We start from the raw sequence: 26,134 nt of genomic DNA, 5'->3' as shown, positions 1-26,134 counted from the left end.
AAAACTGGAAATAATTCAGGTAGTTATACTTCTTTGGATAAGATTTAATTTTTCAGGTCCAAATAAACATACTTCAGAGTAATATAATGATAATTGTGAATGAATGCTAAGTGGGAGGGCATGATGATAACATTTTAAACTGATAATAAGATAGTAATTGTTTCGGGGCAGGGAGGCAAATTCCTATCTGCTACATCTACAAATTTAGAATCATAAAATCAGGATATGAAAATTAAAAGGAACCTCAAAACCAGTCTAATTTTTCACTGCAAGGCAGAATTCTTTCTACTGTCCCCTGACACATGATTCGTCTTCTATCATCTATTTGAATATTTCCGGAAACAAAGAACAAATTGCTGCAATGGTTATCAATTGAGAAATCCTTTTGATTTGGTATAAATTCTTCTTAGTGAAGTCTTACCATTTATTATTCAGTGATTATTGTTTTCTAAGTTCTCATAATCTATGTAATCATCTCTTTTATATATTCAGGTACTTGACAAATTTATTAAACTTCTCAATGGGGGTGAAAAGATTTTTAAAAATCAATTTCAATGTGTCATATATCTTCTACTTATAATCTAAAGTAAACATTTTAAGAGGATTAGCTCCTTGGGTTATTTTCAACCTTCCCACCTAAACCCCCATTTAGTTCTCCGACAGTATTAAACAATTGGCATTGCTGAAAATTTTCAAATCCCCAAAGAAAATAGAAATCCATTCATGTATTTTAATGCAATATATACTGAAGAAGAAGAAAAGGCATTTTAATGCATTGTATACTGAAGGAGAAAAGACAATGCTTGTTTATAAGATTGATTTATACTGAGTTACCTGTTACTGAAAGGATTATGAACTGCACTGATGTCAAAATACCAGATAAATTCAGTTACATAAATACCATCAATTGTAAGATTTATCTCTTCCTGCCATAACAATCATTCTGGTTAAGATTTTTTTGGGCTTATAAATGACAGAGAATCATTAAACTGGCTTATTCAAAAAAAAAGAATTTATTGGCTTTTAAACATAACTGAAAAGGTGATTTGATTCAGACATGACTGAATCCAGGTACTCATAGGATACGATTCATAATCTGTCATTGATTCCATCTCATGCACCTTTTGCTGACTCTTCCTCATTGATGATGATGATGATAGTCAAGTGCAGCTCCAAATCTGTATGCCGCCATTTAATCATTCCACCAGAAAGTAAGAATGCCTCATTTCTATAATTCCAGCTAAAGTTCTCTGGCTAACTTTCATAAGCTCAACTCAGTTCACATTTCTGTTTCTGAAACTCTTTACTGTGGCCTGAGAAGTTGAATGGGCTGATTGGCCAGTGTGAGTAAGTGTACTGCTGCAAATGAGAACGACTGAGGCTAATTGTGAACCATGTATAACTTCCAGCTGACCAGGCAGTGCAGCACCAGCTACTTGCTGGGCAAGCCTGGTGTTCTGCCTGGAGGAAGGGGTGTATGACTTTAATTTGCACAAAGGTATCCTGTGGACTAGCTGTGGCCTTGCAGCCATGTATGTGAATCCCTTGGACAGTGAGTAGGGGAGGGTGATCCTCTGGTTGCAAATCAGGTGCTGTTCTATGCTAAGGGAAAATGGACACACCGGGCAAACAGAGCTATCAGATGTACCACAGAAAAAATGCCATCACGCTACTGCTGTTAGTGCAATTCTGAGTGTTTTGTAGGTCCAGCTCTATTCAATTTAAATCTACTCAGCTCAGCTCAATCCAATCCAACAATTATTGATCACTTATTACAGGCCCAAAACTCTGTGTATGTGTTGGGTAGGTGGATAAAGAGGCACTACCAAAAACAACAGCAACAACAACAAAAACAAAAGACAGAAGACATCTGTTCCTTCAGTTCAGTTCCAACTCTTTGAGACCCCACGGACCGCAGCACGCCAGGCTTCCCTGTCCTTCACTGTCCCCCGGAGTTTGCTCAAACTCACGTTGAATGGTGATGCCATCCAACCATCTCATCCTCTGTCGTCCCCTTCTCCCGCCTTCAGTCTTTCCCAGCATCAGGGTCTTTTCAAATGAGTCCTTTCTTTGCATCAGATGGCCAAAGTATCTGTTCCTTCAGGAGTATAAAATATTCTAACTTTATATCAACTTTGAAATTTCTTGTTTTAAAGTCTACTTTGACATAATAATTTGAAAAGTTCTCATGTAAAATCAAAGATGGTAGAGAGTAAATATTCCTTTAGTTGCTTTTTAGAAAAATAATCTGCACTGTTAACTGAATTACACATCTATGGTATGTTCAAATATGATTACACTCTGGTGAATTTACAAAAGTGAGGGAAAAATAAGGATTTACTTAATTATATTTATTGTGTTATATCAATCCTTACTTCCTAATGGTACTGAGTGTTTGTACTGCTTGCCACATGCCAGGCCAATAAATCAGGAGATGAGGTGTTGGGGCAGGGAACAGTGACTCTGTTTGGAAAGCCAGCAGGCCAAGAAAACAGCCCAAAGAACCATCTTAACCATTTAGAATCCAGGCCTCTGATACACTAAAAGGGGAGAGGGTGTCCTTGCAAACTTCTTGGTGCAAACTCCTTTGTTCTTGCAGCTGTCCCCATGTGATGCAATGCTTTAAAAACCTCAAACAACACAATCATTATTTTTTGTTCAGCAGCTTTTTACCTCTATTATGATGGGGGAAGTGCTATATCTTGAAATGTCAGAGCCTTGAAAGGGGGCTATCCTGTATATTTCAGCTTATAGGTAATAGCTGTTTCAGGAAGGCTCAGAGTCAGCATGACTCAGCACAGAGCTCAATGTTGGGGGTAAGAAAGCGGATCAACATGGAGTCAGGTTTGTTCTCGGTTACACTTACCAGTCTGAAACAGCAGCTAAATAGGCAGCTGGTAGAAGGTTATCTTATGTTTTCAAGTGATCTTTTAAGAAAGGTTTAGCTTTAAGGTTATTGCTAGTAACTCAGAGTTTGCTTTAAAAATTGAATTAAGCCTTTTATTTCTGTGAAGAAAAAAACTTACCTGTGTTCCCTCCAACCCGCACCCCCCCAACACTGTTTAAACAATGCATGTATTAACTTTCAACTTTGGGGAAAGCAAAACAAAAAACACCCAAGCTTAATATTATCTAGTCAAAGTTAAACAATGGACTAGGGGCGTGAGGACAGAGGCAAGCAGTAACCAAATGGCAAATGGGATCTGTTTTTATTTCAGCATTTAGGGAGTATCGGTGAGACCTACCTCCTTCTAAGCCAAAAACTACCTAGCACCCGAAAAAATTTGTCCGGTTCCTCCTGGATTAAAGAGAACAGGATTTAAGTGAGTACATACTTAAGGTTAAGTGAGTAAATACTTGCGGCGGGGAGGAGGTAACCACCACGGTGGAACTTTGGGACTTCTGTTTGTTTTTTGCTTTCAACGCAGCAGCCCAGTAATAGGGAGAACCAGCATTTAAGGCCACGGACAACCTGGCTGGGTCTGGGAGCGAGGGAGATGAGGATGCGGGAGGATGCGATGACGCTGTGCTGAAATGAAAGCGATGACAAAAGCTCGCGAGGCCTGAGCGCCCCGGCGGGTCCCATCCCGCGCCCGCAGAGGCCCCCGGGCGGCCGGGCCACCGCGCGGCGGGGCGGGCGGCCGGGCGCGTCAATGGGCCCATTCAGGCCGGCGCGGCGCGGGGGTTGAGAAGTTAAGGGGCGGGAGGTGGCGCGCCGGGGCCGCGGCCGCGCCATTTGCATTTCAATAAAACCCGCCTGTTGACTCAGTGCCCGGCGCTTCCGCAGCTCCCACCAGAATCTGCCTTTGTTGGTTTTAGCTCCGGTCAAGTCCACTTCTTGCAACGGGGGAGCCGCGCGCATTGAGTTTGTGTAGTCAGGCAGAACACTCGACAGGAAGGAAGGAGGAAGGGGTGCTCCGCGCGGCCATTGTCTGGGCAACCGGGCTTAAGCAGCCGAGTGACTATTTAATCTATAAGGTGCACTTGAATCCCTTGCAAATCCTCTCAGTGTGGAGTAGGGAGCACCCAGACAGGGACAGATGGTGCAGAACCCCTTTGTTTAAAAATATGGAAATGCGTTTTCTTTCATTTACCTAAAGTGGCCCCGCTCTTTTAACTGTTATTATTCCCCCGTGTTGCATCGCCCAGGAGAGACCCGAAGATGCTCTTAGGTCTGGTCAGCCCGGCCTGAGCGTCCCTGCTTTTTTTTTTTTTTTTTTTTTTAATGTAATAGTTGGGAGTGAGTTTGCTGTGTTTGGCTGAATTACAGTAAGGATCCCTCTTACCTTTTTGGTGTCTTCTGAGCTTAGGCAGAGTGCATCCGAGGACATTTGCTTAAAAGTCTTGCAAGATCTCTTTTCAGAGGCTCCCTTCCTTTCTTTTTTCACAGTAAGCATCAAAGTCGAAGGCCTCAGGGTGCTTCACCTGCAATTGGGAGTGAAGGGAGAATGCTCTGCTCCCAGTCCACCTGCTGCTTTGCAGTGACTTCTTGGGCCAAGAAGCATAGTGAAGGGTGACCCACTTGGGTTTCCAGAGCCAGAAGGATGCTGTGGCTCGGGGCCTCACACGTGGTTCGGCTTCCACAGCTGTAATTTAGAGGATGTTCAACATCAGCCTGTGGAAAAGTGCACATGCTTGCAGTATCTTAGAAAAAGTGGAAGGCACTGCCTACAGAGCCCTTGAGCTTGCTGACGTGTCACCACACGGATTTTCTGATCATCCTGACAACAGAGAGGACTACATTTTTATCTCGTCTTGGAGTGCACTTGGAAACATTGGAACCAACCCACCTTAGTCTAAAATGAGGTCAACCACTATCTACATGGGCTTACTCTGGTGGCTCAGTGGTAAAAAACACACCTGCCAATGCAGGAGACCTGGGTTCGATCTCTGGTCCAGGAAGATATCCCAGAGAAGGAAATGGCAACCCACTCCAGTATTCTTGCCTGGGAGGTCCCGTGATCAGAGGAGCCTGGCAGGCTACAGTCTGTGCTGTGCTGTGCTTAGTTGCTCAGTTGTGTCTGACACTTTTCGACCTCATGGACTGTAGCTGCTAGGCTCCTCCATCCATGAGATTCTCCAGGCAAGAATACTGGAGTGGGTTGCCATGCCCTTCTCCAGGGGATCTTCCTGATACAGAGATCGAAATGGGGTCTCCTGCATTGCAGGTGGATTCTTTACCATCTGAGCTATCAGCAAAACCCAGGATACAGTCTGTGGGGTTGCAACACAGTCGGCGGTGACTTAGTGACTAAGCAACAACAGCAGCAAACTCTCCACATATCTGACCTCTTTCTGGTTCTGGCTTTGGTTTAAAAGGGGGCAGTCGGGGTCCTGCTGGACCTTTCTATGTATGGTAATACGAATCAATTAAAGGAAATTTTTTTTATTGTATTAGTTTTGCCAAATATCAAAATGATATGATGATGATAAAGGAAAATATTTTGAATGGATAGCTGGTAAAAAAATCAGATAATTTTCCATTTAAGCACAGATTACACAGGAAGCAGATTATTGGCTTGAGGTTTTGAAGGTAGGATGAAACCAACACATTAGAAAATAGATTATTGAAGTATTTTAATCTTGAGGTGCGTATAAATCTTGGGCATCTTAATACATTTATATAAAGAGACAGATGTCTGTTTGGTCTGTAATTCTAATGCAAACATTTGACTATGTGAAATGCTTACAAGCCAGCTGTTTTTTACCTGCCATATGACTGCAGAGTCTTTGCCCTCCAGTTTTTCTGACATGCTCTAAGAATATAGACAACATACGTACAACACCTGGACCTGTGAATTAATTAAATTACTATCTCTGCCACCATCAAGAGGCTTTCTAAGTGGCCAAGTGCAAGGATCTTCTGTTTCTTATCCAAGTATCAAAACCCCAAGTCCATGAATTGATCCTTCACTATGAATTCCTTCTTCATTTCTACTTCAGCCATTTTAGAGCAGAAAAGAGCCAGAATAAGGTGTCAGCCAGCAGTATAGCTTACACTTTATGTTTTTTAAAGAAAAACCTATCTAAACTGGTTTCAGGTTACCTTGTTAGAAATTAATTAAAACTGTGGGGGGTGGGGTGGGGCAATGCTTTTACATGCCTGAGCATTGCTCAGTAAACAAATTTGTTTAGAATTTCAAAAGTTAAAAGAGAGCTTTGCTTGGAGTTTTAAGATTTTCCAGGTTTTTCTTCCAAATGGTGAGAAATAGAATAAAATATTATTATTCCATGGGCAGGTGTGAGCTTGAGCATGTTCAGTTTCTTGGCTTTCTTTTGATTTTATATAATGAGCCTTTTGTTGGACTTCATCACAGTGATGGTCTCCCTCTCTGATTGTGATTAAACCATGAAACCCCACATACTCACTGATGTTTGTCATTTCGTTTTGGTTGGTAAGTGAATTTTGGTGATGAAACTGTGAAGCCACAAGTTCCCCAAAGCACTGCAATGCAGTTAAAAGAGAACTGCCCCGTGGAACAAAGAGTTTTGATTTAAGTTGAACCTGTGGCTTCATGCTCATTCATGTAAATGGTGCCCATTCATCTAGATTGGGGATTATCAGGATGCTCTCAAGTCCAATGTGTTGTATTGTGCCTCGGTGGAAGATCAGAGAATGAGACTATGTATTATCATAGGGAAATGAACTTCAGCAACTGACCCTATTTATAGGAGAGGATTTGGCCAGCTGGGACATGAATTCAGAGGCTTTAGTTATGAATCAATTCCTGTGAGACTGTCGTGATCGGCTTGAAGGTGTTCCAATTGAACTGTTACCTTTAGTTTCTGCATCACTTGGGTTTGTCCGAAGTGAAAGTTTTTATGGTGACCTTCCATCCCAGACAGAGGATTGTTTAGAAGTGTGCACCAAAATTTCTATTCGGGTGTAGACTTAGCTTAGGAAAGTTCTTCAAGTCATAGCTGTTTCCCGCTGCAAGCAGAATACATTCCCAGATACCAGTGGTATAAGATTGGTGTTGTCCTACCTGATCTCTGCAATGGTTGACAGTATTAACTGCTTCCTGTTTGAGAAGCTTGCTCCTTGGTGATAGAACTCCCTGGGGCTTTTCTCCTACTTCCCTGGCCTGTCCTTCTTAGTCCTCCTTGCAGGCTCTTTGCCCTTTCCTTGCAGACTCTTTTCCCATACTGTGCTCTCGTAGGGGTTCTGTCTTTGGTTCGCATTTCTTCTGGGTATTCTCCTTGGTGAGATTTCTAGGAGACCTTTCTTAAACGCACTGCGTGTCCTCCAGCCTCAGGGCCTTTGCACATGTGGTTCTTTCCACTTAGAATGTTCTTTCCCTGGATTGAGGATACCTGGCTTATTTCTCTATTTGGTTCTCTACTCAAATGTCACCTTTCAAATGAAGCTTCCCTGGTTATCCGTAGAAAATATCTGGTATCCAGTCAGGGTCAGACAAGAATAAGGCAGGCAAGCAAGGTGTCCAGGGCACACAGGAGGCAGGTTCAGGGTCACACCTGAGAATGTGTGCCTGCCTCCTTACACATTTCCCTGGGAATCTTACTTGCCTCACCTGTCCTACCTGTACTCAATCACTGTCTAGTATCTTTATCTTTCTTCACAGATACTATTATAACTAACATATATATCACTGATAATTGTCTTGCCTCTCCACTCTTGACCCACTCACACCATTAGAATGTAGGCCATGTTGGAGCAGGGCCCTTGTCTCTTCTGTTTTTTGCTGTATCTTCAGAGCCTAGAACAGAGCTCAGGATGTAGTAGGTATTCATCATTTATTTATTTTTAAATGAATATAGTGTATAAATGCCTCCTACTCCTATCATTGAGACTCTCCAGTGCACAAAACCAGGTTTGTAAATGAACCTCTCCCTTTGGACGTCCCACAAGCTTTTCAAACTCCGTGTGTCCAAAATTGCACTTATCACCTTTCACTCCCAAACCTACCTCCCACTTCAATTTTCTCTTCTGGTGAATAGGACCTCCATCCAGCTCAGATGAAAATGCTAGAGATGTGGTAATTCAGGACTATCAAGTTCACTCCCTAAATAGCTCCTCCCTTCCTCCATTTCCCTCCCTGCTGCCCTGCTTTAATTCAGCCTCTCCTCCCTTCCTCCCGGAAAAGCTGCCAAGCCCTTTCCAGCTGAACTCGTAGCAAATAGCGTGCTCTCTGCTTAAAACTTCTGGCACACTGCTGTAATGTGAACTCTCTAAACCACATACCTGATCATGCCACTTCCTTATCTTCAGATCCTTCCCTGTATCGCTAGAGGTTTAAAGATACAATTCGGATTTCATAGAAAGAGAGGCGATGGGTCAGCTGACTCTGGCCTGGATCCCTAGAGTCTCTTGGCTGTGCCCACCCTGTCTTCCTGCTCCTGTGATCTTACCCTCTCTCCCCAACACGATGCACATACTTGGTGCTCCAGTCTCAGAGTGCTTGGAATTTTGGAGTAATCTACACTTCTAAATGTTGCTGTATCGTCCCAAGGCTAACCTCTACCTATCCATTCATCCTAGGTGGAACAGGCAACTTGAACTTCCCTCCGTTTGTCAGGTTATTCTGTAATTTTCTGTTTACTTACCCTGTTCCCCATCCTACTGTGAGCACCGTAAGGCTGGAACTGGGTCTTTCATTTTTGCACACCCAGCATAGAGTTGGCCCTTGATGCTGTTTGTTGAATGAATGTATGTGTGTGTGTATTCAGTCGCCAAGTTGACCCCATGGACTGTAGCCCCACCAGGCTCCTCCATCCATGGGATTTTCCAGGCAAGAATACTGGAGTGGGTTGCCATTTTCTCTATAAATTCACTTACAGATTATTTTGTTATGTGGGGTAAGGTATAGGTAACAATGACTCTTTCCTTACTTGATATGTTTATTCCAGCATTATTTTCAAAAAATCCTTCCTTACTCCCTTGTGTGAGGAGCTTACTTTGTCATATATTACATTCTTACAAATAGTTGGATGTGATTTCAGTTTTCCATTGTGTCATCTTGATTTACACATCCATTCCTGCATCAGTAACACACCAGTTTAGACTTCTTCAGCCACTTCTTTACCAGAATGTGTATATGTGTGTGTGTGCACACGCATACACATGCACATGCTCAGTGGTGTCCAGCTCTTTGCGGCCCCATGGACTATAATTTGCCAGGCTCCTCTGTCCATGGAATTTTCTAGGCAAGAATACTGGAGTGGGTTGCCATTTCCTCCTTCATTTACCAGAATATTGTCAGTGTTTTGTCTGTGTTTATTTTCCTATGAACATTTTGGTATCAAGTGTTTTATTGATGTTCTAATACAAAAATCCAGTGAGAGTTTTAATTGGAGTAGTTATCTGAAATTAATTTTGAAAAAACAGAACTGTTCCTCACTATATTCTCATCATGAAGTTGGTTAGTTGCTAGTTTAAGAGTAATCAGGTAATAAAAAAATAACCAGATAAGAAGAACACTACATCAAAAACTAGTGTCAAGGTATAGCCACATTTTTACGCTGATCACTCTACTTCCTCATGACAAAATTCAGGGACTCATGTTTCTCATTTCATTATGCGCTCTTCCTTTCCTGGGAAAAGATGACCTGTCCAACAAGCTAACTTATCTTTTAAAACTCCCTCATGGAGATAGGCAGTATCTTTCATATACCATTTCAGTGTTAGATGGAATATTATGAGTGAGATATTTTTCCCTTTGTCTGATCCTAGTATTTGAGAACAAATTCATCCCATTTTCTTGAGAAACAGCTGGCTACTATACCATTTCCACAGACTTTCCTTATACTTTCAACTGGTAACAGGGAAATATATCTTTAGCTCAGTTTGTCTGAAAATTTATTTTGTGGGACCTTCTAAACATCCATAAATTTTACACAAACCATTCGAGCTTTTTGCATGATTAATCTTCTGTTGTTTATCTAGTGTGAGACGCTGCACACTACCCCGAACTCTGATTATAAAGAGAGGGCCATAACCTCGGGGGAGTCTGGGCTTAGTGTTCACTGTGTCATCAGCCTTTCTCATCCCCGTGTTTGTATTATGGGATTAAAATCATCGTCATTTTGTTTTTGGCCTTGTTCAAGTCTCTAGTGTCTTTTTTTTTTCTTTTTTACTGGCAATAGAATCTAAACTTTCTAATTTAAGCGAAGGGGTTTATGAGCCCCTGGGGCAAAGATTTCATTCCATAGCCCTGAAGTTGGAAGCAGGGAGATGATTTGGTTCATTGATTTCTCTTCTGTTTCTTTCCAGTTCTCTAGCCCCTGATCCCTATCTGCTGGGGGAGTAGTTAATAATTTTTACTTCTATCCTCTGGCTTTCAATTAATAAGTACTCAGGTGATCTGATTTAAGGCATGCTTTGAGGTTGTTTAGCCACTTCCATGAGCCCTTAGCTACAGTGTGTTTCAGGTAAAGTCATTAATAGTGTATAAGGATGACAAAACTTGTTTTACATTATCATGAAATTATTTAATTTTTAAACCTGGTAAATTAAAAAAAAATAGGTATGTTTTTAAAAGGTTACCTAGAACCATAGCCATGGAAGTTTATTCTCGCTCCAACCAACGTCTGTGCGTTTTTTTAAACTGCTGGAGACAGCTGAGTTTTAAGCCACTGTCAATCAAAACGAACAACAAACAAACGAAGCCAACTTACCCAGCTGGACCATGGTTTTCTTGCTTTTCCTCCGTTTCTCTGGCAGGAGAAAACAGCCTCCTATGCAGAAAATGAACAGAGCAGGTCAGTTTTTGAACAGAAAACAATTTTTTAAAACAGCAAATACACTCAGGGTGCACACCCTGGCCTGCAGAGGTCCAGTCCAGCGCACGTGCAGGGTTTGTAGGAGACAAAGGTAACATAATGTGTTTGCCTTCTACAGAAATGACTTTGGAGAGCTCTATTCTTATTCAGGGATGCTGCTGTTACTGAAGATTCTTGTGCTTTGTTTTTGGAACTCTTCTTTAGGAAATGCTTTTAAACTGTCTAAGCCCATGTGTTTCCCTAGTCTGTCCATTTATTGTCAGCCCTGCACCCTGTGTCCTAAATGTCCTTACTGTCGCTTAATCTTGACTAGGGAAACATTCTCTCACTAGTTTTATGCCCAGTTATTATACTTCTAAAATTAATTTTTGTATGGTTGCTAAAATTATCTCCCCCCGCCCCCCCGCCCCGACCATATCCGTTAGCATGTCATGACATTCAAGGCTCTCCACAGTCTGGTCGTATTCTACTTTTCTAGCCTTTCCTTCTCTCCGTCCCCTCCATAAATCCTAATCCCAGCCAGTTATTAAAATTTAGACTGACCTTGCATCTCCATTTGCCTGTCACAGTCTAGGTTTATATCTGTCCTGGGGTCCTGTCTCATTGAACCATTTTAGCACTTTCAAAGGTGTCCTGGTTTGGATAACAAATTATATGGTCACTCCTTTGTATTTTCAACAAATTTATTGAGACATAATTACATACCGTTACGTTTACCTGCTTAAAGTGTACAATTCAGTGTATGTATACAGAGTTGTGGGACCATTACTTTGATGCAATTTTTGAATATTTTTATCACCTCCAAAACAAACGTTGAACACATTAGCAGTGATTTCTCATCTTACCCCCATTCTCCCCATCTCACCCCCCAGCCTTAGGCAACCACTAAACTACTTTTTCCTTCTACACATTTATCTATTCTGAATATTTAACATACGTAGTATTTTACAATATGTGTTTTGTGTGTGTGTGTGTGGGTTTCCTTCACTTAGCATAATGTTTTTGGTGTAGTATGTAGCATGTGTCAGTATTTCATTCATTTCTATGACCAAATAATGTTTCATTGAATACGCTGTATGACACTTTATTTACCCATTCATTATTTGAAGGACATTTGGGTTGTTTCCAGTTTTTGGTTGCTGTGAATAACGCTGCTATGAACATTAGTGTACAAGCTTTGGTTGGATATAGGTTTTAATTTCTCTTGAGTATAGCCCTAGGATTGGACTTGCTTGGTCATATGCTATCTCTATGCTTAGCAGTTTGAGGGATTGCCAAACTTTTCCAGAGTGTCTGCTGCTCCATTTTACATTCCCACTGGTAATGTGTGAGGATCCCAGTTTCTCCACATCCTCCCTGACGTGGGTTGTTGTCGTCTTTTTTATTGTAGCCATCCTACATGTGAAGTAATACTTCACTGTGATTTTGCTTTACATTTCCTTAAAAAGTAATGATTTCGAGTATCTTTTCATATGCTCATTAGACATACATTTACTTTCTTTAGAGAAATGTTTATTCAGTTTTTTTGCCTGCTTTTAAATTAGGTCATTTGTCTTTTAATTGGGGCTTCCCTGGTGGCTCAGAGGTAAAGAATCTGCCTGCAATGCAGGGAGACCTGGGTTTGATCCCTTGGTCAGGAAGATCCCCTGGAGAAGGGAATGGCTACCCACTCTAGTATTCTTGCCTGGAGAATTCCACAAACAGAGGAGCCTGGTGGGCTACAGCTTCATGGGTCTTATAATTATTGTGTTGTCAGAATTCTTTAGGTAGTCCCTTATCAGATATATGATTTGCAAATATTTTCTTTCAGTCTGTGGGTTGCCTTTTCATTTTCTTGATGGTGTCCTTTGAAATTCAAATGCTTTTCATTGTGGGTTAGTCTGACTTAACAATCTTCTCTTTGACAGTTTGTGCTTTGGGTATCATATCTAAGAAGTCATTGCCTAACCCAACATCACAGAAATTTATTGCTGAATTTTCTTCTAAGAGTTTTATAATTTTAGAACTTTCATTTAAGTGTATGACTCACTTTGAGTTAGTTTTTGTGTATGATGTAAAGTTAGGAGTCCAAATTCTTATTTTGCTTGTGGATTTTCAGTTTTAGACCATTTGTTGAACAGGCAATTCTTCTTCCATTAAATTGTCTTGACCTCCTACTTCTATGCATTTTAATAGTTTAATTATTTATATTATTGCCTTGGCTTAGAATTGTTTTATGTTATTCTCTTCTTGTTGACTTCTTAATAATTAACTGCTTCAAGATTTTATATATGCATATATGTGTGTGTATATATATACACACACACACATACATACATATATGCACATCTTCTTTATCCATTCATCCGTTGTTAGGTTGTTTCCATATCTTGGCTATTGTAAATTATGCTAACGATGCTACAATAGACATAGGGGTGCATGTATCTTTTCAAATTAGTGTTTTTGTATTCTTTGAATGGGCTTCTCTGGTGGTGCAATGGTAAAAATATCTGCCTGCCAGTGCGGGAGATGCAGGTTCAAACCCTGGTCCAGGAAGATCCCCGGGAGAAGGAAATGCAACCCACTCTAGTATTCTTGCCAAGAGAACCCCATGGACAGAGGAGCCTGGTGGGCTACGGTCCATAGGGTTGCAAAGAGTCAAACACGACTTAGTGACCAAATAACAACAAATTCGTTGGATAAAAATGCCCAGAAGTGGATTAGTTGGATTGTATGGTAATTCTAATTTTTGAGAAATCTCCATACTTTTTTCCACTGGGCACTACTCAGTGATAGCATTTTTGAAAGAATTTCTCCAGATTCACTCACGAAGGAAGACAATATGTAACACCAGGGTAGGAGTTATGACTGAGGGATATTGCAAAGCATTCTGTAACTCACCTCATATGGTGCTTCCCTCCCTACCCTTTGGCCCATGAACCCAGGTTTAGTGTCAGGATTCCACATCCTGACACTAAGATCTCTAGGAGGTCACAATTAGAAAACCAAACCACCAGTAGAAAAGCACATTCTTCTGGGGCTGTTCCTTGGTTATTAGCAGAGCTTAGTTACTCACACTTGGCTGTCATTATTTAGGTTACTTTGAAGGATAGGAGGAGGCAGAAGTCTGAGGAGATTTGTGCTAACAGATTTTGTGTCCTGTATGGATGTTATATAAAAAAGGAAATACACTGCTCTTTTGCAGGTTTCTGTGATCTCCTGGTCCACAGCTCTAAAGGCAACCCTAAAGAGCTAATGGTCAGGAAAATCAGGCTCAGCTCTAAGCCTGTGCTTAACCAGGACTTGTAGTATAAGGCAACCAGTGCTGAGACAGTAGAATTCCATTGTGACCTATTGTCCGGAGATGAGAAAACACCCATGTTACTGGGTTCCAGCGTCACAATGAGAGAGCTCACTTTACACGCCTGCAGCCCCTGGGGATGTGATTTAATCTGCAATATTACTGAATCCCTGGAAAAGTCAGTTGTGGTTCTCATATGGACTTTTACTATATTTATTTCAAATAAAAGCAACAAAAATTCATAAGACTTTTATAGATTGTCAAAAGAAGAGCTAGTCAAGTGTCAGCGTTGTATAATCACATTCTTCTCAAAGTATGTATGTGGCCTTTGAACACTGGAAAGGCAGCATTACAATGAGGGGGGTGGAGGGGGAGTTTGTTGTTTTGGAAAGAGTGAGTAGAGGCCAGATCATAAATGGCAATGAAAACTTTCAGCTCAGAGATGCACAGATGGGCTTTCTGCTGAAATGACTAACAGCTCTTGTCAGATCAGCAAGTAGTAACCACAAAACACATGTTCTGTGTGTTTAAATTCACATTTATTAAGTTAAATAATTGCTAATTTACATAACAAAAATTTAATTCTCATATTTTTCAGAATTGATACAAGGCTTAACATAGTCAAGAACTATAGTTAGTTGAGTAGCATATATCTTTATTAAAAGTAAACATCAAATGCTAATCATTATCCATAGGTGGAAAGGATAATTGGACAATTATCAAAATGTTTAGGATTCTCCTGTTCTGATTTACGTAAGTTAGAATATCCAAATTGATTAAAAGTGTGTAGTAAATAAAAGAAAGCCTGGATGATTTTCATAAATCTTGCTATTTATCCAAGTATGGCATGCTTAGCAAACCCTGATCAGTGAACAAATTCTCATGTAACAAAAATAAAAGTAAACCATAAAGCAATTCATACATTTCCTGTTTACTTAAAGAATAATTTTCTATTTGTTTAGTCATATCAAGAAGATCTCATCAGGCATATACATACACAGGAAGAAAGACATATCCTGAACATTAGATTGCTTTGTGAACTTCCACTATTTACCAGCTGTCCAATATTATTTCACATTTCTTGAAGTTGTTCTGGAGAGCCAGTGAGGAATGGTCTCTCAGTAAATGTATGTAGGTGCCTGCAAGAGACAGGACCTGAGGCTAGATGAGCCAGTGTCAAATGTTGGGGTGGAGCTTGTTCAAAACATAGATGTCCTGGCCCCTGAGCATCTGTATTTTGACAAAGCTCACCTAATGATTCCTTCGTGCATCTGTTGTGAATTACTGATATAGGCGATCTATAAGATCTTTTTCAACTCTAAAATCATATGATCTTGCAAAACAGCAAATAAAATGATCCCTCAGTATTGTAGCAGGGGATGGAGTGGGGGGAATGGGTTCCAGGACCACCCCCTAGCTCTCTCCCTGCCAATCCTGCCCACCCCCCAACCAAAAAAATTCCCAGGTGCTCGAGTCCCTTTTATAAAATGCCCTAGAATAGTTGGCCCTCTGCATCAGGGTTCAGCGTCTACAGGATCATCCATGGTTGGTTGAATCCAAGGATGTGGAATCTACGAATATGGTGGGCTGTGGCTGGGGGTGGGGGTGGGGGGTGCGTGGAGGGGCACCCAGATGTATGTGTCTTGAAATATTTAGAGATATAGAAGCTCAATCCAAGAAAATAACACTTATTTTGAAAGTCTCTTATAAAGGAAACCAACATTTTGCCCTTCTCCTCTCTACTGACTTTGTGTCACCTTTCACAGTCTGAATCCTACTTACATGTAATTCACATGACCCAAAGTTTAAGGGCATATAGGATAAGCTTCATAAAGTGGTTCAGTTTAGGGCTCAACCGCCTTCCCCTCCAATGTGTCAACCCACCATCTGGAAAGTGTTAGTGTTAGTTGCTCCATCATGTCTGACTTGTCGCAACTCCATGGACTGTAGCCCGCTAGGCTCCTCCGTGGAATTCTCCAGGCAGGAATACTGGAGTGGGTTGCTGTTCCTTTCTCCAGGTGATCTTCCCCACCCAAGGATCGAACCCCGGTCTCCTACATTGCAGGCAGATTCTCTATCGTCTGAGCCACCACCACCACCACCCGGAAAGGGATAAGGCTAATCCACTGAGAGCTGTTCAGAAGGTTTTTGTGAAACAAAGCAAAAGTGCTCCTTGCTTTTGAAAGTGTTGTTTTCCCCATGCTTAAGACCTCATTATGGTCATAGCAAACCGCAGGGGATTCAAATCAGAGACCTTAGGAGGTTGAGGGGCAAGGCCTGAACAAGCCCAGACTATTCTGCCAAAGCCCACACGGAAGGAGATACCTTTCCTCCGTTTGTTCCTTTCCAGAGCGCTAGGATCTGTTTTCCATATTAGTGGAAATTAAATCCGTAAGAGAGGGCAGTGTAAAATAAAACTCCAGGAGGGAGTGTCAGCTTAAAATAATACCCATTTTCTAATTTAACCTTTTATTGCCTGGGCAATAAGGATATAACCCCAGTGAACCCAACAGTGCATCTGGAGTGAAATTCTTTCTTGAACCTTGGAGAAGAGAACCATCCATTTTTAAATGTTGAATATGTCTTTGCCACAGAGGTAAGACTTGCATAGCCTTGCTAGTAAGGAACAACATTGCTGTTAGTTTTTAAATTATTGACATGCAGTAATTGTATGTGGACTTGCTGGCAGAGGATGAGAAATAGCTGATTCTGAACAGATCACACTTAGCATCACATTGCTCACATTCTGTAGAATGATTAGTTCCCTGGTTTCACTGGTAGAATTTCAGAATATTATACCTGTTTCTAATTCCTCCTCATCACAGCTTATCTTTCACTTCTTACTGCATTCATCTTACGATGTTAGGGAATCTCTTATGGGGGAAGTCTTCGTGTGGAAAGTCAAGTTTCCAGAAAACAAAATCATGTGTGTATATGTGTGTGCACACATAATTCAGAGAGAAGGAGAGAGAAACAAGGCTGAAGGTTGTTGCTAAGAGAGGATTATGCTAGGTGAAGTTTATTATCTCTATTTCTGCACCCATGTCATCAACAAGTTGCACTGCTTCGACTTAAAAGACCATTCATTATAGAAAGGAAACAAGTCTAGCCTGTGGCTGCTTAGCTCATGAATAACACAAACAGGATAATTTCAAACTGATGAAAGAAGACTGTATATGGTAGGGATGCTAGACCATATGAAAGAGACATCAGAAGTTCTCACTGCAGTCTACCTAAAACATTACCTTTTTCTTTATTCTTGTATTATGGGACATGAGTCTTAGAATGTGCTAGTGCATTAAGTAGAGTAAAATTTCATAAATTTAAACTAAGAAGGAAGAACTTTGATATGAATAGTAAGACCTACTTTAAAACTTGTAATATAAAAATAGATAAAACTGACTATAAAATGCTTTAATTATTGCTGAACAGACATGAGCCAGAACATACTGGACTCAATTTGGGGGCTTTTTGAACCTGACAGCCCTCCACCCTCCTGCACCTGGTTTAGAATCTCTGCCAGGTGAGTGGATTACTGATGGAGTGTGTCATACCTGCACTCGGGTGGGGCAGGAAATAAGACTTGGAACTGCTGACCCAGACTGGAAGGTCTTAAACATCTTCCAGACAGTCTTATTTGTACCATTCACTTTCTTTCTAATGTGGTACAAAAGAAAACCTCAACTGGCTGCTGAATTTAAATTGTTATAAATGCTTGGAATTATAGGTAATAGAGTTTTAGTTTAAAATTTCATTTTTGTTTTCAAAGCATATCATATAATGTAGAAAATGTAGAAAAGTCATATAAAAGCAAATACATTTCACCCATAATCTCATCACCTAGAGTCATTGTTGTCATTTTGGGTGTACATCTTTGGCAGCTAGTCTGAGACTAACTGTCCCAGTTTGTCCAGGACTCAGGAGAGTATCCTGGACGTGTAGATGTCCTACATCTCAGGATGTAGATGTCCTGAGCTACAACTGAGAAAGTCCTGAGCGGAGCAAGATGAGTTGGTTGCCTGTGTGTGTGTGTGCACGCATGCATGTTCGGTTGCTCAGTCGTGTCCAGCTCTTTGAGACCCTGTGGAGCCCTGCCAGGCTCCTCTGTCCATGGAATTTTCTAGGTAAGAATACTGGAGTGGGTGCCATTTCCTCCTCCAGGGGATGTAGTATTCTCCAAATTGAGAGTAACACAAGAATTGCTTCTTTAGTCCTGTCATCTCAGGCAACCACTGAAAAAGAAACAGAATACACTAGTTGTTTTGGCTACTAAATTTGGGAGTGGTTTGGTTCTATCTATCTATCCATCCATTCATCCGTCTATCATCTATCTAAAATTATTCACAGAGCTCTGTAACAGGATTTTAAAAGTAACAGTATATTATGAATATTTTCATGTTTTAAAATTATTCTCTGTGACGTCAGTTTTAACAGCTGCATGGAATTCCATTGAAGGGGCAACCACAATGTGTTTAGCAACTACCGTATCATTGGACACTTCTGTTGCTTCCTATTTTTGACTCTGGCAAACAGCGCTAACCCAAACATCCTTGTAGTTAAATGTTGGCATACAAACTCCATGACCACTTTTTAAGATTCTTAGAAACATAATATCTAAGAGGCTTTTGATGAATTGTGAAGGCTTTTGATGAATATTTCCAAGTTGCCCTTCTTAAATGTGCTTATTTGCAGACCCTGACCATATAGGAGGATGCTCATTTTGCACATATGTGGCTTTGCCACAGCTAAATAAACTCCCAAACTCTGTCAACTTGACAAGTTAATGGGACTTTCTTATATTTTACACTTCATCTCAGACACACCAGAGTGAGATACCTCTGGTCAATTTAAAACTATGCCACGAGAATATGTGCTGTGCAGCAGGTCCTGATATTTACATAAATCATCACTTAAGCACTCAACATCATTAAATATTTATTTAACGTCCACCGTGGGTTAAGAATTGCAACCAAAAGCCCAGATGCAACTTAGAATCTAGGGGAGAGAACAGAGACACAGTTCATTATCTTTGCCTTGGGAATATTTTTAGTAATGTACTTCTTTTTCTTTCCTTTCCATAGCTTTGTAGAATCAAATTATGGGAAGACAGTCCTGCAGTTTGGAAAATTAAGCAATTTACAGTGTGAAATATAAAATAACTTTCATGAAAGAGCATAGCACCTATGTATGTGTTAATAAAAGGAGAAAGATTGACTTTCTGTGTAACCACCAAACAACTCAAGAAATGGAGCATTACCAACACCTGAACCCCCATCCCACCCCTCCTATGTGTCCTTATGGAATTGCAATCCTCTTCCTGCAACCAAAGGGCAATCACCATTGTAACTTCATGGTAATCATTTCCTTTCTTTTCTTTCTTGCTCTTCCATTGTTTAGTTTGCCTGCTTTTAACTTTGTGTCAAGAATATCACAATGAATTATTCTTCTGATTTTCTGTCTTTGCTCAACATTACGTAAGATTCATCTGTTTTATTGTCAGTAGTTGCATAATATTCCACAGTATAAATATGCCATAAATTTTAATCCATTCTACTGTTAATGGATTTGGATTGTTACCAATTTGAGGCTTTTGAGCCAGCCAAGGATTCATGACGAAACCATGGAGCAGATGCTGGGAGGTAATAGACTTCAGATTAGATACATAGATAAATCTAATTTTTAAAAGATAGTACTTCCTTTGTGATGAATTTTTCTCTTCCAGTGCTTTCAGCTTTGATGGCTCACTTAATGTATAGTTCTGATTGTGAATTGTGTGAATTTGATTCTCTTTAGTTATAGCTGTTTAATGAGAGTTTTTGCCTTCCCACCTATGGCACTGTGCTGGCGCAGGAAATAGTCACATGGATGGACACCGCTGCAGACCGCCTGGGTGCTCCACTCCCACTGCAGTTGCTGTTCTTTGTGAAAATCTTGGAGTCCCTGGAAAATCTACGAGTTCAGAATTAGGATGGTGTTAAAGGAACTGACCTGGGAAAAGAAAGTAGATCCACCAAGTTAGAGATTTATTTAGACAAGAAAACATTATATTTTAAGGAAGCAGCTGGCTCTTGGACAGTTAGGGCATCATCTGTATGTATACAAAAAGGGATATATTTTTCCTAATTCAACATGAGTTCAAATCTGTTTCCACCACATAGACGATATGTGATAATGAGTGATTTTACTCACCTGAGAATTCTTCTTCTTTTGTAAAGCCAGGATGATAAAAGTTTTTAAAAAATTTAGACGTACTCACACGCTATTTCACTCCCATGCTTCTAATAACAATTTTGCTCAAGTTATAGTATAAATACTACCACTGAATTACAAATGTGAAAAATCAATTTGACCATATTTTTAAACTTTAAATAGGTGATTTTACCATTTGAAGTATACAGAGCTGTTTTCGGCTTTGTTCTGACTAATATATTGGAAGACTATCTTTCTTACACCTTTTTGGAAAAACCATATAGGCTTATTTTTGAAAAAGCGTTATGGAAAAAAGTATATGTGGAAAAATCTCACAAGTACCTGAAAAAAAAATATGCTTTTCTGATGATTAGAGCAGCCATCAAATTGGTATATTGATGTTAATTGAGGCTTGACATAATCATACTAAATTCTGACTGAAGTGGATTTATTTTTCTTCATTGGTTTGTAATTGTAATCCATTTGGTTGTGGCCTAGACCAAGCAGACTTTACTTATTAAGGTATATGCACAATCTAATAAGGCCATATTGGATATACTAGAAAAAAATTAAAGAGTGACTGCAAGTGGTTACCTCAGATATGCAGATGACACCACCCTTATGGCAGAAAGTGAAGAAGAATAAAGAAACTCTTGATGAAAGTGAAAGGGGACAGTGAAAAAGTTGGCTTAAAACTCAACATTCAGAAAACTAAGATCATGGCAATCTGGTCCCATCACTTCATGGCAAATAGATGAGGAAATAATGGAAATAGGGACAGACTGTATTTTTGGGGGCTCCAGGTGGTGCAGATGGTGACTGCAGCCATGAAATTCAAAGACGCTTACTCCTTGGAAGAAAAGCTATGACCAACCTAGACAGCATGTTAAAAAGCAGAGACATTACTTTGCCAACAAAGGTCCATCTAGTCAAAGCTATGGTTTTTCCAGTAGTCATGTATGGATGTGAGAGTTGGACTATAAAGAAAGCTGAGTGTTGAAGAATTGATGCTTTTGAACTGTGGTGTTGGAGAAGACTCTTGAGAGTCCCTTGGACTGCAAGGAAATTTAACCAGTCCACTCTGAAGGAGATCAGTCCTGGGTGTTCATTGGAAGGACTGATGCAGAAGCTGAAACTCTAATACTTTTGGCCACCTGATGCAAAGAACTGACTTCTTGTAAAAGCCCCTGATTCTGGGAAAGATTGAAAGCAGGAGAAGGGGATGATAGAGGATGAGATGGTTGAATGGCATCACTGACTCAATGGACATGAGTTTGAGCAGGCTCCGGGAATTGGTGATGGACAGGGAAGCCTGGCATGCTTCAGTCCATGGGGTCACAAAGAGTCGGACACAACTGAGTGAGTGACTGAACTGAACTGAACAAATGGTTAAAATGTAGTATTAATATTTCTGACCTGAAATATAGCCTGTTAATAGTATTCAGCTATTGGCCTTTAAAAATAACTTTCAAGGCTTAAGGAATTGTAGATATAAAAATGACATAACTGAATTCAGGCTTAAATTCTTCTGATGAGGCATTTGAAAGTACCTTTAAATCTGTCACATTGAAAAGACTATTGCTCTGTGCCTTTTATTTTCGTCTCCTTAAGTTGAATATTATACTTATCATTAGGAACTTCAATAATTCAATGGGCAGATTCCCCACTAGAAAACTGTTAGAATGTAAGATTAAAATACAGCATTAAATACAGATGAAAACTTTGTATATAAGAGATAGTGTCCATTTTATTGTACTTATTTCTTTCCCTGTCTTAAAAATAATACACATTTGTACAATACACTTAAAACTAATGCAAAGTTAGTGTGGTAATGGGAACGTATGAAATATCTCAGATTTAAGCAGTTATATACAAACAGGATTTTTTCTTTTTCCCTCTTTTTGTGAGATAATTAATATCGATTAAATGTTTTCACTCCTCTTCTGTTGTTTGGAAAGGTTTGAGAAGGATAGGTATTACTCTACTTTAAATATTTGATATAATTTCCCCGTGAAGCTGTCTGATTTTGGACTTTTGATTTTGGGGGGTTTTTTGACTACTAATTCAATGTAATTACTAGTAATCAGTATGGTCAGCTTTCTATTTTTTTTTTTTTTTTCTGATTCAGTCTTGAAAGCTTTATTTTTTCTAGAAATTTATTTCTTCTAGGATGTCCAATTTGCTGGCATATTCTAGGTAGTCTCTTATGATAGCTTGCATTTCTGTGATATCAGTTGAAACTTTTGTTTCTAATTTTATTTATTTGAGCCCTCTATCTTTTAAAATTGATGAGTATGCTTATTTTTGTTTACATTTTGTCAATTTTGTTTACCTTTTTAAAGAATTAACTCTTCATTTCATTGGTCTTTCCTGTTTATTTCTGCTCTGATCTGTATTATTTCCTTTCCTCTACTAATTTTGCAATTTTGCTTTTGTTTTTCTTTTTTCTCTAGTTCCTTTGAGTGTAAAGTTAGGTTGCTTATTTGAAATTTTTCATTTCCTGAGGGAAGCTGGTATTACTATAAACTTCCCTCTTAAAACTGCTTTGCTACATCAGATAGGTTGTGGATTATCATGTTTCTTTTCCAAGGTTAGGGAGTTTTTCAGCTACTCTTTCATAAAATATGTTTTCTACCCCTTCTTCTTCTGGGACCCCTATAATGCAAACATTCGCACATTCTGATGTTGTCTCTGAGGTCTCTTAAACCATCCTCAGTTTTAAAATTTTATTTTTCTTTTTGTTCTTTTAATTAGGTGATTTCCACTATTTTGTCTTCCAGGTCACTTATGCATTCTTTTGTATCATCTAATTTGCTATTATTTCCCTCAATCTGTGTATTTCTATTTTACATATTGTATCCTTCAACTCTGATTTTTTAAAATGTTTCCTTTGTTCCTCCATTCTTCTCCCAAGTTCAGTGAGCATCTTTATGATCATTGGCTTAAAATTTTTATCAGATGAATTACTTTGTTTCATTAGAGTTTTTTTTTTTTTTTTTTCCTGGAGTCTTATCTTCTTTTGTTTGGAGCAGACTCCTCTGTCTTCTTGTTTTGTCTGATACTGTGTTTGTTTCTATGAACTAGGAAAACAGTTCTCTCTCCTGGTCTTGTGAGGGGAGACCCTGTGTGTGCTTGGTGGCTTTGGTGGGAAGCTCGAACTGGAGTGAGCAAGAAAGTGGGGGAAATCTCTTTTCTCCTTTCCTTTTCAAAAAGTTTTTCTTGAGTTGTGTAATATTAATTCAAGGGCTTTCGCAGTGGCTCACCTGCAACGCAGGAGATGCAGGAAACCTGGGTTCGATCCTTGGGTCGGAAAGATACCCTGGAGGAGGGCATGACAACCCACTCCAGTATTCTTGCCTGGAGAATTCCATGGACAAAGGAGCCTGGTGGGCTGTGATCCGTGGGATTGTACAGAGTTGGACACGACTGAAGCGACTGAGCAGAGCAAAGCACTGATTCTAAAAGTTGAGAATTCCTATTGCTCTGAGTTTCCTCAAATACCTAAATTATGAATTAAATAAGAATTTGGGAGCTAACCCCTAGAACTCCCGTGTCACTGAAGAAGCTCTTGTCTCTGTCTGAATTCCCCATGAAAACCAAAAAGTTATCCAGCAGCTCAAAACAGGTCAAACACCATAGTCGATACCATGTTAGGGCAGCATACCCTGTATATAGAGGTGCACAGACTCACTTAATATGCCAGAGTCAGAAATGGACCACACTTTCAGAATGCTGAGTGCTGTTCAGATGTATGATGGGGGCTGTGGTGGGGGGATGTGGTGGGGGGGTGGGCAGGGTTCAGTATGAGGGGAACACATGTATACCTGTGGCTGATTCATGTTGATGTATGGCAAAAACCATCACAATATTGTAGACTAATTATCCTCCAATTAAAAAAAATAATAAAAAAGATGTGTGGCAAACGTGCTAGTGAATGTGGATGTATGTCTCTTTAGGAGAAACAGCAGAAACTGGGTGGGTCAGCGGGTGTTCACTCAGACTCACAAACTATTGATCTTATGTCCCTTTAAAGTATGGAAGAAATTTCAGTATTTTAGTTCAGTTTCTTCTGGCTTCCATTCACCTTTAACCATCTGCTCACGTCACCATTGCGGGGAATTAGAGGAGCATGGGCTTTTAAATCAGGATGCAGATAGCATTTTCACCATATTTTTGTGGTTAGGTAGGCTTTTTTGTTTTTCAACTCTCTTTTTCCAAAGATAGGGATAGCAAAGAACAATTTTGAAATTTTATCACATGCAATTTCCAATACTGTTCGGGATTCTTGATGGAAAATTTGTCGCATGGGATCTATGTCCAATGAACTTGGCAGGAAGATTGACACGAATTAGCAACTGTTCCCTTGAGACTCGCTAAACTTACTTCAGATGGTTTCCATTATGTGGGGTGTGCCACTAACAGCCCTCGTAAAATGAGGATAGTGGTGTCTTTCTTATTGGAGGCTTAAAGGACATAATGTATGTAGAACACTTAGCACAATGCCTCAAACGAAAAACATTTGTTACTCATATATTTGGAACCTAATAATCTATCTTCACTGTTGATAAGGATAGGCAGGACTTGTGAATAATTATTAGATAAATAGCTGATAAAACTAGCTTGAAAGCTAGACAGAAGACGTGCAGCTGGACAGCCATGCTGTTGTTTTGCTGGCAGTCTCTTTAGTCCAATGATGACCTAAGTGGGCTTAGTCTTGCTTGTAGGTCTCCCAGATGTGCAGCAGCAGCTGGGTTTCTGTCCCTTTTTATTCCTCCCTTTCAGCGCTGCTGTTATGTGGCCTTGTAATCAGGCAGGAGTATTTGACAATCCCAGTGGTTGCTGAATCTCCGATGTGTGTGTGTAGTGTTCATATGTGCATGTTGGTTCATGAACTTAGTCTTCGTTACGTCTGTATCCCCTCATCCGGAGCAATGTGCTGACTCCTAAAAGAAGGCCAGTGATGGCTGAAACGGACTCCAGCAGAGTCTATTTATGTGTGCAGTAAGCCCAGGGTCCTGAGTGGCGTGCTCATGAATGTTAGACCATGTTTATAGCTTGAAATGCAAAGGTTTTACAGATGGACTTTTTTTCATGTGCCTTAGACTCCCAGGGAATAGTAAACTTTTTCTGTAAAGGACTGGATAATAAATACTTCGGACTTTGTGGACCATGTACCGTTTCTCACATATTCTTTCTTCCCTCCCTCTCTCTTTTCCTTCCTTCCTCCCTCCCTTTGACCTGCTCTTCCTTGCTTCCTTCTTTTGTAAAAACCAATGCTTAAAATATGTAAAAATCATTCACGGGGGTGGGGGGGTGGGGAATAGGGAGGTGTCAGGTGAGAAGTCCTGTATAAGACTGAGGCCAGAGGCCCCCAGGCTGTTACGTGCCTACCTTTTCCCTGTATGACATCAAAGTAGGACATACTGAGATCTCGTGGGCTTTGGGGAACCAGGCTGATTGATGTCCTCTTCTTGAGTCATTCTTTTGCTGATGGGGAGTTGAATTGGTTAAGTCACCACCACCACTTCTTTGTAACCACATCATTATAGAGTAAACTTGAGGTGATGGTAAATTTCTCTACTGGACTGCACATCATTAGTGAGTGTCATGAGTGCTGGGGTAAAAATTTGTGAAGTCCTTTGAGGTGAAAGGCAAAATCATAAATATTAATTATAGCCATTGTTTTGATGAAATGAAGATTCCTGGAGGCACAGAAGTCTCTAATTCTACCTATTAAACTACACTCCAGCTCTTCAGTTCTTGAACAAAGAGGTTAAATTATACTAGAGAAGAAGTTCATGGGATTCTGCAACGGTCTGAAATCTAATAAAAAGTTGATTTTTCATATACGATACTATTTTACAAATGCCTTCCAAAACCTTTCAGAGTCATTTTGATGAGAAAAAAAAATTCAATAAAGGAGCA

The 26,134-nt window shown here is 40.0% G+C and overlaps 1 long non-coding RNA gene across 1 annotated transcript; it reads right to left on the bottom strand.

Moving 5' to 3' along the window:
- Positions 1-767: 767 nt before the first annotated feature.
- LOC112442026 (uncharacterized) lies at positions 768-14,021 on the bottom strand. The gene is made up of 4 exons (XR_009491028.1): positions 13,796-14,021; positions 10,636-10,695; positions 4,287-4,425; positions 768-2,098 (listed from the first exon to the last, which is right to left on the bottom strand). It is a non-coding gene; the product is annotated as an uncharacterized lncRNA (long non-coding RNA).
- Between the last annotated feature and the right edge of the window lie 12,113 nt (positions 14,022-26,134).

This window comes from Bos taurus, chromosome 17, assembly GCF_002263795.3.
Source record: "Bos taurus isolate L1 Dominette 01449 registration number 42190680 breed Hereford chromosome 17, ARS-UCD2.0, whole genome shotgun sequence".
NCBI lineage: Eukaryota > Metazoa > Chordata > Mammalia > Artiodactyla > Bovidae > Bos > Bos taurus.
Note: the sequence above shows the minus strand (reverse complement) of the source record. Positions and strands in the feature narration are given on the sequence as shown.